The sequence below is a fragment of the Mauremys reevesii genome, linkage group 15 (assembly GCF_016161935.1).
Source record: "Mauremys reevesii isolate NIE-2019 linkage group 15, ASM1616193v1, whole genome shotgun sequence".
Taxonomy (NCBI): domain Eukaryota; kingdom Metazoa; phylum Chordata; order Testudines; family Geoemydidae; genus Mauremys; species Mauremys reevesii.
In genome coordinates this window covers 41,210,419-41,222,678 of record NC_052637.1, presented here as the reverse complement: position 1 = coordinate 41,222,678, position 12,260 = coordinate 41,210,419, and the positions used below count along the sequence as shown (strand labels likewise).

Below are 12,260 nucleotides of genomic sequence, written 5' to 3'. Positions count from 1 at the left end.
GTACAGAAAAATGTGCTGTCAGATGTGGCTGTTTATATTTAGGGGAGCACAGACCCTTATGCTGAAACATGGTGGAACTGGCTTCATGTTAAAATCCACGCGCTTGTCAGTACTGAGCTTTGGGCAGGGTGTTGGTACAGGGAGCTGGAACGTTCAAACTGACTTGGTTCTTCACTGTTTGCAGTGTTGTTCTAGCCTGGTTGGTTTCGGGATAGTCAAGAGACAAGGTGGTCTTTTAATGGACCGACTTCTGTGGGTGAGAGAGACAGCTTGCAAGTTTACCCAGAGCTCTTCTTCTGGTCCACCTGACTCGAAAGCTTCTCTCTCTCACCCACCCTGGTTCTTCATGGTATTTCTAGGCTCACAGGCACCTAACTACACAAAGGGAGAACCCGACACTTCAGGTGATCCAAGCTCCGGCTTTCTGGGGACATCCGCACAGCCTGCGACGTGTGAACAGGCTGTCTTGTCTTCACTAGAATTTCCCCAGCTGTTAGGTAACAGGGTCTAAACACACCTTTTCCCTAGAGAAGACTCCTGCAACGAGGGAGAAATAAGGCTGGGCCCGAAGCCTTGACGAGTTCACTGAAAAAAACATTTTAAAATTAAAAAATAAACTCAGGATCAAACACCCCCGCCCCCTTTCACTGCTGCTGTTGCTACTCTGCAGTGTTACATTATGGTCCCAGATCGGCAACAGAATCTGTGTGGCTCTGACAATTGCCGATAATTATGGCCTAAAACAAAAGCCCAGTTCCCTGGCCCCAGGCTCTGTCCACTTTATGCCATTTAGTTGGCATAAAGGGGGATGTTAAAGCTGGGAGATCCTCTGGTGCAGGGGAGTGCCTGGGTGGCATAGGGCTGCCAGCTTTAAGCTCTTTCCCCGTCTCCCCAGGTGCGGAGGTCAGTGCAGGTTGTGACCAGGGCAGCAGGGCATGTTAGCTGGTGTGTTAGGCTGCCCCAGTTGGGTTGGCCCTAGGCTCGGGGGAGCTGAAAGGTGGCTATGGGTGTTCGGGACCAAGCTTTCATGCTGTGCTTGGCCTAATATTTCCCAATCTTCCCCCTCTTCTCTTCTCTTGACTTTATTTTAATTTTATTTGTAGCCATTTCTGGGGTGCCCATCGCTGTCATATCTGGCCTTCAGGGAGACCCAGTGCACTGTTTGGTGCCTCATTATGGAACCCACAACATATGGGGTGGCAATGGGGGAATAAGAAATGGTGCGACTTAGAAACGCCAAACAAACAAAAGTAGGTAAAAAGGATTTAGGTGCTTGAGTGACAGACTGTTCTTTTCCCATGGACTTACCAGTTTTGGCAGCCGGATTGAGCTGTAACATGAACTGTCTCTCCTCTTCTCCTGGGGCTTTCGTTGAATGGTTGCAGGGGAGAGAAGAGGGAGTGGCGGCTTTTTGGATGTCTGATGCTCTCAGAGCTGTGTCTCCTCTTAGATGCTAATTTGGGCAGAGCTGCAGCTCCAAAAGCAATAGCATATGAAAAATAGCTGAAGGGGAGACTGGAATGAAAGAAAGAGATTAACTCGCTCTTGAGCAGAACAGGCGCCAAAGCAAAGTTGTTGACTTAGTATTTTTTTGCTTTGAAAGTCAAGTTTTGGCAATGCAGGTAATTTTTCAGCTCTTTTCACTGCCAAAAGAGAAGCAGCAGCATAGGGGCTCCAGAAATAGGAAGGATGCTCTGCTGGCTGAAGCAAAGGACTACGACTCGGGAGACCTGGGTTCTATTCCCGGCTCTGTCGACGGCCAGCTGTGTGACTGTGACCGTGGGCAAGTGCAAGTCCCTTCACTCTGTGTGCTGCAGTTTCCCCATTTATAAAATGGAGGTGACCAGAGATTCCAAGGGGAAAAGCGAATGCAGGCCGAAGCCTCTGGGTTATGGTCAGATGTCCCCAGTGCCATGCAGGGCTAGTTGTCGCGCAGGTTAGCTATGGAACACTTACTGTGGGAATGTCTGGATCCCCGAGCGTGCCAAGCAAACCCCTCGTTTCTGCCCTCTCATTTGCTTTTTGTGTCCCTTAGTGCTGGCACTTGGTCTGGCCGCCTGAGGATGGACCCATGTACTCTCTGTGGAGCGCCCAGTGTTGCACAGTGGGCTGCATGCAAGTATCCCCAAGCTGGCTGATAAACAGAAGGTGGCACCTCATGGAGCACAAGCAGCCTTGGCTGGCGGAAGCCTAACAGGGCTCTGTTAAGTAGCATCAGCTCCAATTAATGGGTGTTGATTGCTGTCTGTTTTGCGGGCTGGGCTGCCCTCACCTCACAGCTGTTACAGGCAGGAGAGATTTTTTTTTTTCAGCAGCGAGCAGCAGGGCTGCGACTGCCCCTGGCGCGCCAGCCCCTTTAAAAAAATGGGACATGACTGACAGGAGCGCATCCAGCAGTCGGGCTTTGTCCGCGGGCGTGGGGGGCCCCCCTGTGTGATGCTCAGCCAGCGCCCCCGCAGCTAGAGAGACAGGACAGGCCTGAGTGGGGGGGCCGGGGCTGGGCTGGAGGCTGATTTGTGGCCAGGGCAGATGGGCTTTGGCTGCACCTGCACCACTGGGATGTCCAAACCGTGGCTCTCCTGCCCCCAGAACACCCCTGCAATTGGGCTTCTGTGTGTTTGGGGGGGTGTAGCCGGCTCGGCAGATCCAGTGCTTTTTATCTTCACCTTTATTTAACTAGTAACCATGTTAACACGCCGTCTTCCTTTTCAAACGTGCCCTGTGAGCTGAGTGTTAGCAGAGTTAGCCCAGCCCTTGGCAGGGTTCACCGTTCTCCGCGAGGGTCTGCCTGACACCTCTAGCCAGGGCCAGGACGGGGGCGGCGTGGGGCCTCTCTGTCCTCTGTTCAAGTCGACGGGAGTGTGGCCACAGCGTTGAGTGCAGCCCCGTTCTCCGCGGTGTGTCTGTAGTGCAATCGGGACGGATGACTGCAGCATGGATAGACGTGCCCTTGATCCACCCAGAGCAAAGCTAGCTCGAGTAGCGTTAGTAGTGAAGCCGCGGCAGCCCCCCAAGTATGTACCCAGCCGAGTCCTAGGTGGGTGGGGTTAGCTCGTGTTAGTTTTGATCAAAGCCAGGTTGGTCTGGGTGTGCTGCAGTCATGCTTCCCGACTGCTGTATGGACACATCTTGTGTGTGTCCCTGTGCTCCAGCAGCTGATGGTTGGAGGCACAGGAAGAAACATCGGAAGGGGAGTTGCAGCACGTTCAGCCAAAGGATCTAGCCCCACACAGCCGATGGGAGGCCTTGGGCACAACAAGTGCCTGCTGATTGGCTGGCTAACATTTCCCTTCCTTGAATACCGCTGATCAGGGGAGGCATTTTCTCCCCCATCTCTTAGAGATGATTCCCCTCCTTTCCCGCATTGATTGGGTGTGTGCGGCAAGGAAGCCGACCTGAGGACGATCCCATAATGGTGATGCTGATGAGGGAGCTTGCTGAGATAAAGCTGCCTTTGTGCTATAGGGCTGTGAATTGATGCAGTTTCTTTGATTGGGTTAGATACTCCGGGCAGAATATTGGGTAGCAGATGCACCTTGATTTTTGTGTGTGCGCCCCTCATCCTGGACCTGTAACTGGACATTATAACTGGGCTTCAGACAGGAGGACACAGGGTATCAAAGCTCATCAAGGATTTTATCCTATTTCTTTATATTCTTTGCTTCCTAACTTTCTGCCAGAGGAGGAGGTGGGATGGTGTGATGAGCCGGTATTTGTTGTCAGACCTCACCGGTGTGCTGCTTTGCTCTGTTCAATGTTGATACCAGTCGGCTGCGTGCGTGTGTTCCCTCTGTGTGCTGCCCCGGCTCTGTGCAGGTCGCTGACACAGCTGACCCCCAGAGAACCCCCAAAGAGCACAGACTCCGATAAGGTCGGACGGCACCCAGTAAGCACGAAGCACAGTCATAGTTTCCCGCAGACTCTACAGGACAGACTACGAATATGTGCCCCCCAACAATGCACTGGCTCAGTCAGTGGCGGGATTCTTCACTGGCCCCTAGGCCAGACAAAAACAACAAAAACAACTCCTCAAGGGTACAAACAAGCTACACGTCACTCCCGACGTATAGAGGGGCAACCCCTTTACGTGTCGGGGGGCTGCCTCTCACCTGTACATGTTGGTTCGAACAAAACACCTCTATCCATCATATTATCCTTTTGACCCTGTCTTTAGGATAGGTCAACCTGTTCCTTGTTATGTGTGTGGAATGTGGGAGTCGCGGACTGTCCTGGTACCATCCTGGCACGTGTTTATCATACTAGTGCTTAGTACCTGTTAGGCATGCGCATAATTGCAACATCAGCCTTCTTCTTGCCTCTGGCTCACAGCTTAACTTTGCTTTATGTTCGCAAAGTCTTGACCGTTCCTTTAGTTCAGGCCTTAGGCCTCGTACCGGGCCTCTGACACAAGGGTTTATGTTTCAGGGCCTCCTCTTCTTACACTACTGACTCCGCATTAGTGAAGCGATTGCTGGATATCCTGTGCTCAGTGCTGGTGTCCACACTTCAAAAAGGCTGTGGAAAACTTGGAAAGGGCTCAGAAAAGAGCTGCCAGGTCTAGAAGACGTGCCTCGTGCTGAGAGACGGAAGGATCTCATTCTGTTTAGTATTCAAAGGGAGGTTAAGAGGTGACTTGATGATGGTCTCCAAGTGCTAAATGGGGAAGAGATTTCTGAGAGGAGGCAGTTCTTTAATCTAGCAGAAAAACACCCTAGGAAGATGCAGTGAGCGGAAGCTGAAAGAGGAATTCAGAGGAGAAATAAGGCACACGTTTTTAACAGTGAGGATGATGAACCGCTGGGACAATTTACTTGGGAACATGGGCGAGTCTCCATCATTTGAAGACTGCACAAGACTGGGATCATGGCTACACGGCAACAAAAGACCCAAGAGAATGGCCGTGGCTGGCCTGGGTCAGCTTACTCGGGCTTGGGCTGCGGGGCTGTAAAATTGTAGCGTTAGATGTTCTGGCTGGAGCCTGGACTCTGAGAGTGTGTCCACACGGTGATTAGACACCTGGCCCTGGCCCGTGCCAGCTGTCTCTGGCTAAGGCACATTGCAGTGTAGACATTCACGCTCAGGCTGGAGCCTGGGCTCTGGAGCCCTCCGACCTCGCAGGGCACTGGTGCCCACGCGCCACCCTAGCCCAGACATCTGCACTGCAATTAAACAGCCCCTTAGCCTGAGGCAGCTGGCAGGGGCCAGCCAGGGGTTTTTAACCACAATGTAGACATGCCCTCAGACCCTCCCGTCTCGTGGGGTCTCTCAGCCCAGGCTGCAGCCTGAGCCTTAACATCTACACTGCTGTTTTTAGCCCCGTAGCCTGAGCCAGCTGACCCAGGCTCTGAGACTGTGGGTTTAATTCTCCAGCTCGAACCGAAGTTGTAAGCTCAATGCAGTGATTACTGGGTGAGGTTCTCTGGCCCGTGTCATACAGGAGGTTGGACAAGATGACCACAGTGGTCCCTTCGGGCCTAATAACTCTGAATGAGCTAGGACACCAGGCCAAGTATTTGCAGACTTGGGTTCTCTTGCCAGCGCTGCCACTGACTTACCACATGCCCTTGGGCAAATCCTTTAGCCTTTGTGTACCTCATTTTCCCTTTTGTAATATGGGGGTAATGAATGATATTTTCCCATCTGTGTAATGTACTGTGGGATCTGTGGAATAAGTCAATGGAATGTGCTCCTAAGTCCTTTATCAGGCATACTAATAGGTTATGCTCATGTGTCTGCAAGCAATGATTAACCTTCTCTGTACCCTGGAGGTGACTACCATCGCTACTTTAGAGATGGGGGAAACTGAGGCAGAGATATTGGGCTCCCAGTCCTGTGTTCAGCCTCTTGGCTTATCGTACATTTTAATCAGTGTCCAAAGATCAGAAACGCTAAGGGAGAGTTAAGGGCAGGTTGCACCTTGAAGTTTAAAAAAAAAAAAAAAAAGTATCCACGAACAGTTAGTGATGCAATCCTCACGCTCTTCCTTTCTCTATATTCAGTAGCACCCATCAACACACAATATTAGATGAAATGATTATATAAGAGATGAAAGAGTAGCCAAGGTAACATTACGTCGTTACAAGTTAGGGGTGTATGTGTGTGTTTTAGCATCTTTTGATCTGGTTTAAAAAAAGTAGCAACAGTGATATTGGAGTCTGCGTTTATCGTACACTCACATGCGGAAAGGAAAATCCATAAGGGTTGCTATAGATACACTTTATCGCATGCCCCAAGCAACACTAATGCTCTGTGTTGCAGTTACGCTTCATTTGTAGCCTTTGCATAATCTGATTCTGTTACTATAAAAGGAATCGCATAATAAGGTAAAACGGACGAGGGGTGAGGTTAAAACTAAACCAGCCTTTCTAACCACGTAATTAGACTTTGGAAACCGGCTTGCTACCCAATCAGTGGCCCAACAGCTGTACAACCTGGACATCTGAGAAGGTTAAACTGCTTGAGAAACATGAGCATTGGTGGAAAGTTGAGCCCACTGTCTGCTTGATGAGCTTGCTAACACGTCTGAGCACCACGTAGGTGCTTTGAATCCAAATCCTTAGGCAACAGATTGTCTTTTGAATATTCGTAGAGGTGCTCTGCTCCCCAGCTGATATTTGCATCTTTTATGTGAGATGGCGGAAATGTCTCACCTTGGTCAACGAGGAAAATCTGTGTGCTAGAAAAGGCCCAGTGCAGCGGTTGGATGAGTTTTCTAATTGTAGGTGAGAGATCAGAGGGGAGGCAGTTGTATCAGATGACGGTATGCTCTTGTTAAGCATCCAAGATCTCAAAGCACTTTTCTGGCATTAACAGGTGAATCCCCACACTATTGGCAGCACAGAGATGTTATGCCCGTTTTCCAAATTGACCCGTAGAGGGGAGAGAGCACGGCTGGAATTTTCAAAGACATCTGAGAAAATTGGGCACCTACCCCCCCACCCATTGAATTTCAGGAATTTCACTGTAGGTCAAATGGGTGAACCATCGTGCAAAATGTCTGAGCTCACAGGAGAACGTTTGCAAAGGGAGAATACGGGAGGCACGAGCACAACTGATATCTTAGAACCAGCCTATATAGAAAAGACAGTCGAAAGTCCAGAACGTCAGCCAGTGTACATCTGTATAGCTCCACTGAGTGCAGCGAAGCTGACTTACAACCAGCTGAGGATCTGGCCCCAAAAATCTTCAAATTTTCAATAAAAAAAATTCTCTAGCAACTAACATAAAATCTCCTCTTCCTTCAACTTTTGAGGCCACACTGCAGCAGATGAGGATTGCAAACTTGCATCTCAAACTCCATTTTCCCTTTCTGCTGCTCTTGCTGCTGCTATCAGATACTTTTTCAGGTGTTTTACTATTACTTTTAAAGAAAACAAATTCTGCAAGGACGGAAATAATTTTGTCACTTGAATTTAAGTGCTGTTCTCCAAAGCTCAGCTACATGGGTTTTCTCTCACTACATAGCATTTTTTTTGACAGAGAGTAATTCCTACTCCTACGCCTGCTTTGTCGTTTCAGGAATTTCCTCAGATTTGTTTTTACATGGGGGCATTCATTACCCCTCCCCAGCCTAGTTACAGCGAAGAGAGCTTTCCATAAACATCATCAATGTTGCTGTGTCTTCAGCTTGCCTTCTTGCTCTGAACCCTGATGTTGATAAACTAGAGGATGGATACAAACCCTGCAGAGTGATTGGCTAAACTGAGTTTTAGAAGAGGTGGAAGGGATCTTTCTTTAGAGAGGAAGGATGGTCCAGTGGTTAGAGTGTTGGCTTGGTACCTGGGAAACCGAGGTTCAATTCTTTGCTCTGTGTAACACTGGGCAAGTCACTTGGCCTCCCTGTGCCCCAGTTTTCCACCTGTACAATGGGGTGAATCGCCCAGTGCTGCCTTGTAGGAGCATTTGGAGGGTAAATACATAAAGATAACGAGGTGCTCAGATAGTGCATTCATTAGGGCAGTAGAAGTATCAAAGACAGATTTCTGAGCACCAGTTCTTACCTTGTCTTTTCATGGGATTTTTTTCACTGTTGTATTTGCACCAATGTGTTTGCCCCAGTGTAAACTCCAGGGTATCCTGGGTTTAAGCTACGCCAATGCAATTGCCCCATTCAAGCCAGTGCAGCTCATCTACAGTAGGCATGTGTACGGCTGTAGCTGCACTGATACAAAAATCCGTAGGGTAGACAAGCCCTTAGCATCAGGGTGTGTCAGTGGCTCCATTTCCTTTCCTGCTAGGTGTGAGTAGCACCTGATGGCTGGGTTCTGCCCAATACAATATTCATTTTGTGTGGGGTTTTCAACTTCTTCCTCTCCATGTAGTTCTCCCCATTTTTTTGCTCCCTGCATCCAGCAATCCCAATATTTTTCATCACATCTTTCCAAGCTGCATCTTCATTGGGTTGAGTATAATCCAGTGCCCCTCTGGGGGTGTTTTTATGGGAGCAGATAGCCTCCTCACTCTCCTCCTCACCGCCCGCCTGCCTGCCTGCTGCTTACCTCCCCGCTAGTCTCCTAGTGTCCCCCACCTCCCCTGACTGCCGCTCTCCTCCTCGCCATCCGCCCACCTCCCTCCCACCTGTCCACCTGCCGCTCGACTCCCCTTTCGCCTCCTCACCCTGCTCACCCACCCGTCTCACTCCCCCCCTCCCCCCCGCCTCCTCACCTGAATATTGGGACCAATAGTGTCCCCATCGTGCCTCAGTCGGGATGCGGGACAAAGGGCTAAAGAGCGGGACAGTCCCAATTTTATCGACGCGCGGAAGATCAGAGACTGGTTTATTTTAGGAAGCCGGGCACACACTCTCTTAAAAGCCAAAGTTGAGCTCCCTCGTGTCTCTGCAGAGTGTGTGCATCAGCTCTTGTGCAGCTCAGTCTTAAAAATAGAGAACATCAAAGACCCCTAAAGAGCTAAATGCTCATCAGCGAGAAAAGAGTCTGCACCGCTTCTCTGAATATCAGCTGCAGCCCAGGAGAGCAACGTCCAGCATGTCTTCATCTTCAGCTACAGGGCTTGATATTCCCACTGGTCCTTCATCTGCCCAAACTCCCCGGTACCCCTGCTGTATTCCCTTCTCTGGCACACTGTCCACACCGTTAGCACCTGCTAAACTGCAGCCCTAGAAAGCTTCAGCCCACTCCCCATACATGCGGCGCTCACCTTTTCTGTCATCTGCTCTGAAGGGCTGTTTATCCCCTGTGCCCTGGCGATGGCCCGTAGCGTTGAACATCTCGAATGGTGGTAGAAGGCAGGAGACCAAAGAGGGGTCCTACCTGAAAAGGATAAACCTGATGCACAGTGGTGCATAAGGAGGGAAGAATTCACTGAAATAGAGAGGGGACGTTTGGGCTGAAAATTTTCCTGGCAGATCTGATGGGCTGTGGAATGGTCTCCCATGGGAGACAGAGAGCCCCAGAGCTTGGAAATTTTGGAATTAGGCTGGGCAAAGTACAGGAAAATCCCCTCTGGGACACAAGGCTGTCGTGGCTGGGGGATAGATAATACTGAAGCATTCCCATTCTGCAATGAAGTGATGCACTTGCAGGCATTACAGGTCTGGGTGAAGGCTCAGAAGTTTCCATTCGCGTTTGGAGCCTTCCACCACATTCATAGTTTATTGGAACGCCTGCTGATTATTTAGCTGGTCAGAAGATGAGGGAGAATGGGCCCTCCCTCTCATGCCTATTTGAGGTTTGTGATCACCTATGCCACCTTTCAAGTTCTGTGCAGTCCCAGATTTTGAATGGTTGAGTAGAATGCTCCATCGCCCAAGGACTAACTTATTGAAAAGCACAAGTGAGAGCTACCCGGTTAAAAGCAAACAAACTAAGCCCAGGTACTGGCTGTACATCAAAAAAGCCACTCTAGGGTTTTTAGTCCCCGCTACCAGGCCTGCATCACTCACTGGCTTTCCTTTCCCACTGACAAATAATGTTCTGTTTATCCTTGGTGACTGGAATGAAATCCTGCAAGCAAATGTATTAGCACAGACTGTCGGTTTGGCTGGAGTTTTGGGCTGACCGGCTGTCTGGTCCTGTGTATTATTTGCTAGTGTTGTGACAGCCAGCATGGCTGCAGATGTTGCTTTAAAAGAGGAGGGCAAGTATCTGTGAGCAGACTACTTTGCTGAGCTGGGTAACATCAGTCAGATACACCCCAGGAGCTTTGTAGTGGTTGCCCTGCTGACATCCATGAAGAATTGGCTGGTCACATGGTGTCTGATTTCTTTGTTTTCAGCTTTCCTGTCATTTTTCTGATCACTAAAATGTGCTGATTCTTTGGTGTTGAAAATTTAATCCCGACAGTATTTTTTTTGTTGCTGTCGAGCATCTCCTCAGAATGCTTTTAAACGCTTTTCCTTTTTTCCCCTCTATTATAGATGGCATGAGGTGAATTATAAAATGACAACACACGCACCTCCTTTCCTCTGGTGACCTCGTGGGTCAGTCTGCATGAGCACTTTTATGCAAAGATTCTTAATTGGCATTGAAAATGCATGCTTTGCAACACGATAGTTGAGCATTAGCCTGCCTCGAAATGGCATGGGAAGCAACTGACATTCAATCAAAACAATTCCAGATGACTTCTTGCACTTGTTTGTTTGCCATTAAAATTCTGAGGTGGGGGGGGGAAATCGGGGGACGGGGAGAGTTAAGTGCATCTAAAATGTCAAATCTTTTTTAGTGCAAAGCAGCAGCTGTTGCCTGTGTGAGGTTCAGGAATTTCTGCCCATGTAATTTCTTGGCTGCTTCTTGCCTTTTCAAACTAAAGATGAACAGAGAGAGACTCGCTCTGAGTGGTCTTGATTATAGTGCAGGCCATTGCTCGTTCTGTCCTTTCACAGCCCTGATGCTTGGATTTTACTGACGTGCTTTTAAAAATGCTGGCCAAAATAGAGCCTGATGCCAGTTAATGTCCTGCTGGGAACCTGGGTTGGGGAGAGTCTTGGCTTAGCAGGAAACATGCTAGCAGATGAGAATGAGGCAAGTCTTTTGAAGGTGGGCGGGAGCAGCCACTGACTATAGGTAATGACATAGTCCAAACCTGGGAATAGGGTGACCAGACAGCAAGTGTGAAAAATTGGGACAGGGGATGAGGGGGTAATAGGCTTCTATATAAGAAAAAGCCTCAAGTATCGGGACTGTCCCTATAAAATCTGGACGTCTCGTCGTCCTACCTGAGAATGAAAACATAACTGAATATAATGGTGCCTTCCTTCAGCAATAGATGGAAAAGAGAAGACTGAGAGGGGACATAACAGTTTTCAAGTACATAAAAGGTTGTTACAAGGAGGAGGGAGAAGAATTGTTCTTCTTAACCCTGGAGGATAGGACAAGAAGCAATGGGCTTCAATTGCAGGAAGGGCGGTTTAGGTTGGACATTAGGAAAAACTTCCTAACTGTCAGGGTGGCTAAGCACTGGAATAAATTGCCTAGGGAGGTTGTGGAATCTCCATCACTGGGGATTTTTAAGAGCAGGTTGGACAAACACCTGTCAGGGATGGTCTAGGTAATACTTAGTCCTGCCATGAGTGCGGGGGACTGGACTAGATGACCTCTCAAGGTCCCTTCCAGCCCTGTGATTCTGTGATTCCCAGGAGGCAGGTCTTGTGCGTGGGGGATGGAAATGGGCTGGTTCTTTTTGAGACCCTATGTGACCAGGGTCCTGGGGAGCCACGCTGAGATTGCTCAATCAGGGCAAACTGCAAAGAATGGGGCAGACAATCCCCAAAACTGATGGTTATTTCAATATGTAGATTCATCAAGCTAGCCTCAAAACAGCTTCTATAACATCATATTGGTTACCCAGAAGCCAAAACAGAGTTCCTTTAAAGCAACTCAGCCTTGGGCTTCCTAGGGTGACCAGACAGCAAGTGTGAAAAATCAGGACGGAAGTGGGGGGTAATAGGCTTCTATATAAGAAAAAGCCTCAAATATCGGGACTGTCCCTATAAAATTGGGACATCTGGTCACTCTAGCTTCCACCCAGACAGCCAAGTCAAATAGGATGAGGATTCCTGAAAATCTTGTTCATCATATAAAAAGTTCTACCAATCCCAAAGGACTGGACACATTCCCCACCAAGTTAATGAATATTTTAGGTCTTACCCAAATACACGCTTACAGCCAGTCCTTTAGTATCTAATATCCAAAGGTTTATTTATAAAAAGAAAGAGGTGAGAGTTAAAATTGGTAAAAGGAATCAAATACATACAATAATTGCAAAGTTCTTGGGTCAGGCTTAAAGCAGTGATGACATAA

The 12,260-nt window shown here is 48.8% G+C and overlaps 1 protein-coding gene across 2 annotated transcripts in view; it reads left to right on the top strand.

Moving 5' to 3' along the window:
• Nucleotides 1–12,260, top strand: part of SLC39A11 (solute carrier family 39 member 11) — a 243,333-nt gene that overhangs the window by 117,751 nt on the left and 113,322 nt on the right. The window lies entirely within an intron of this gene.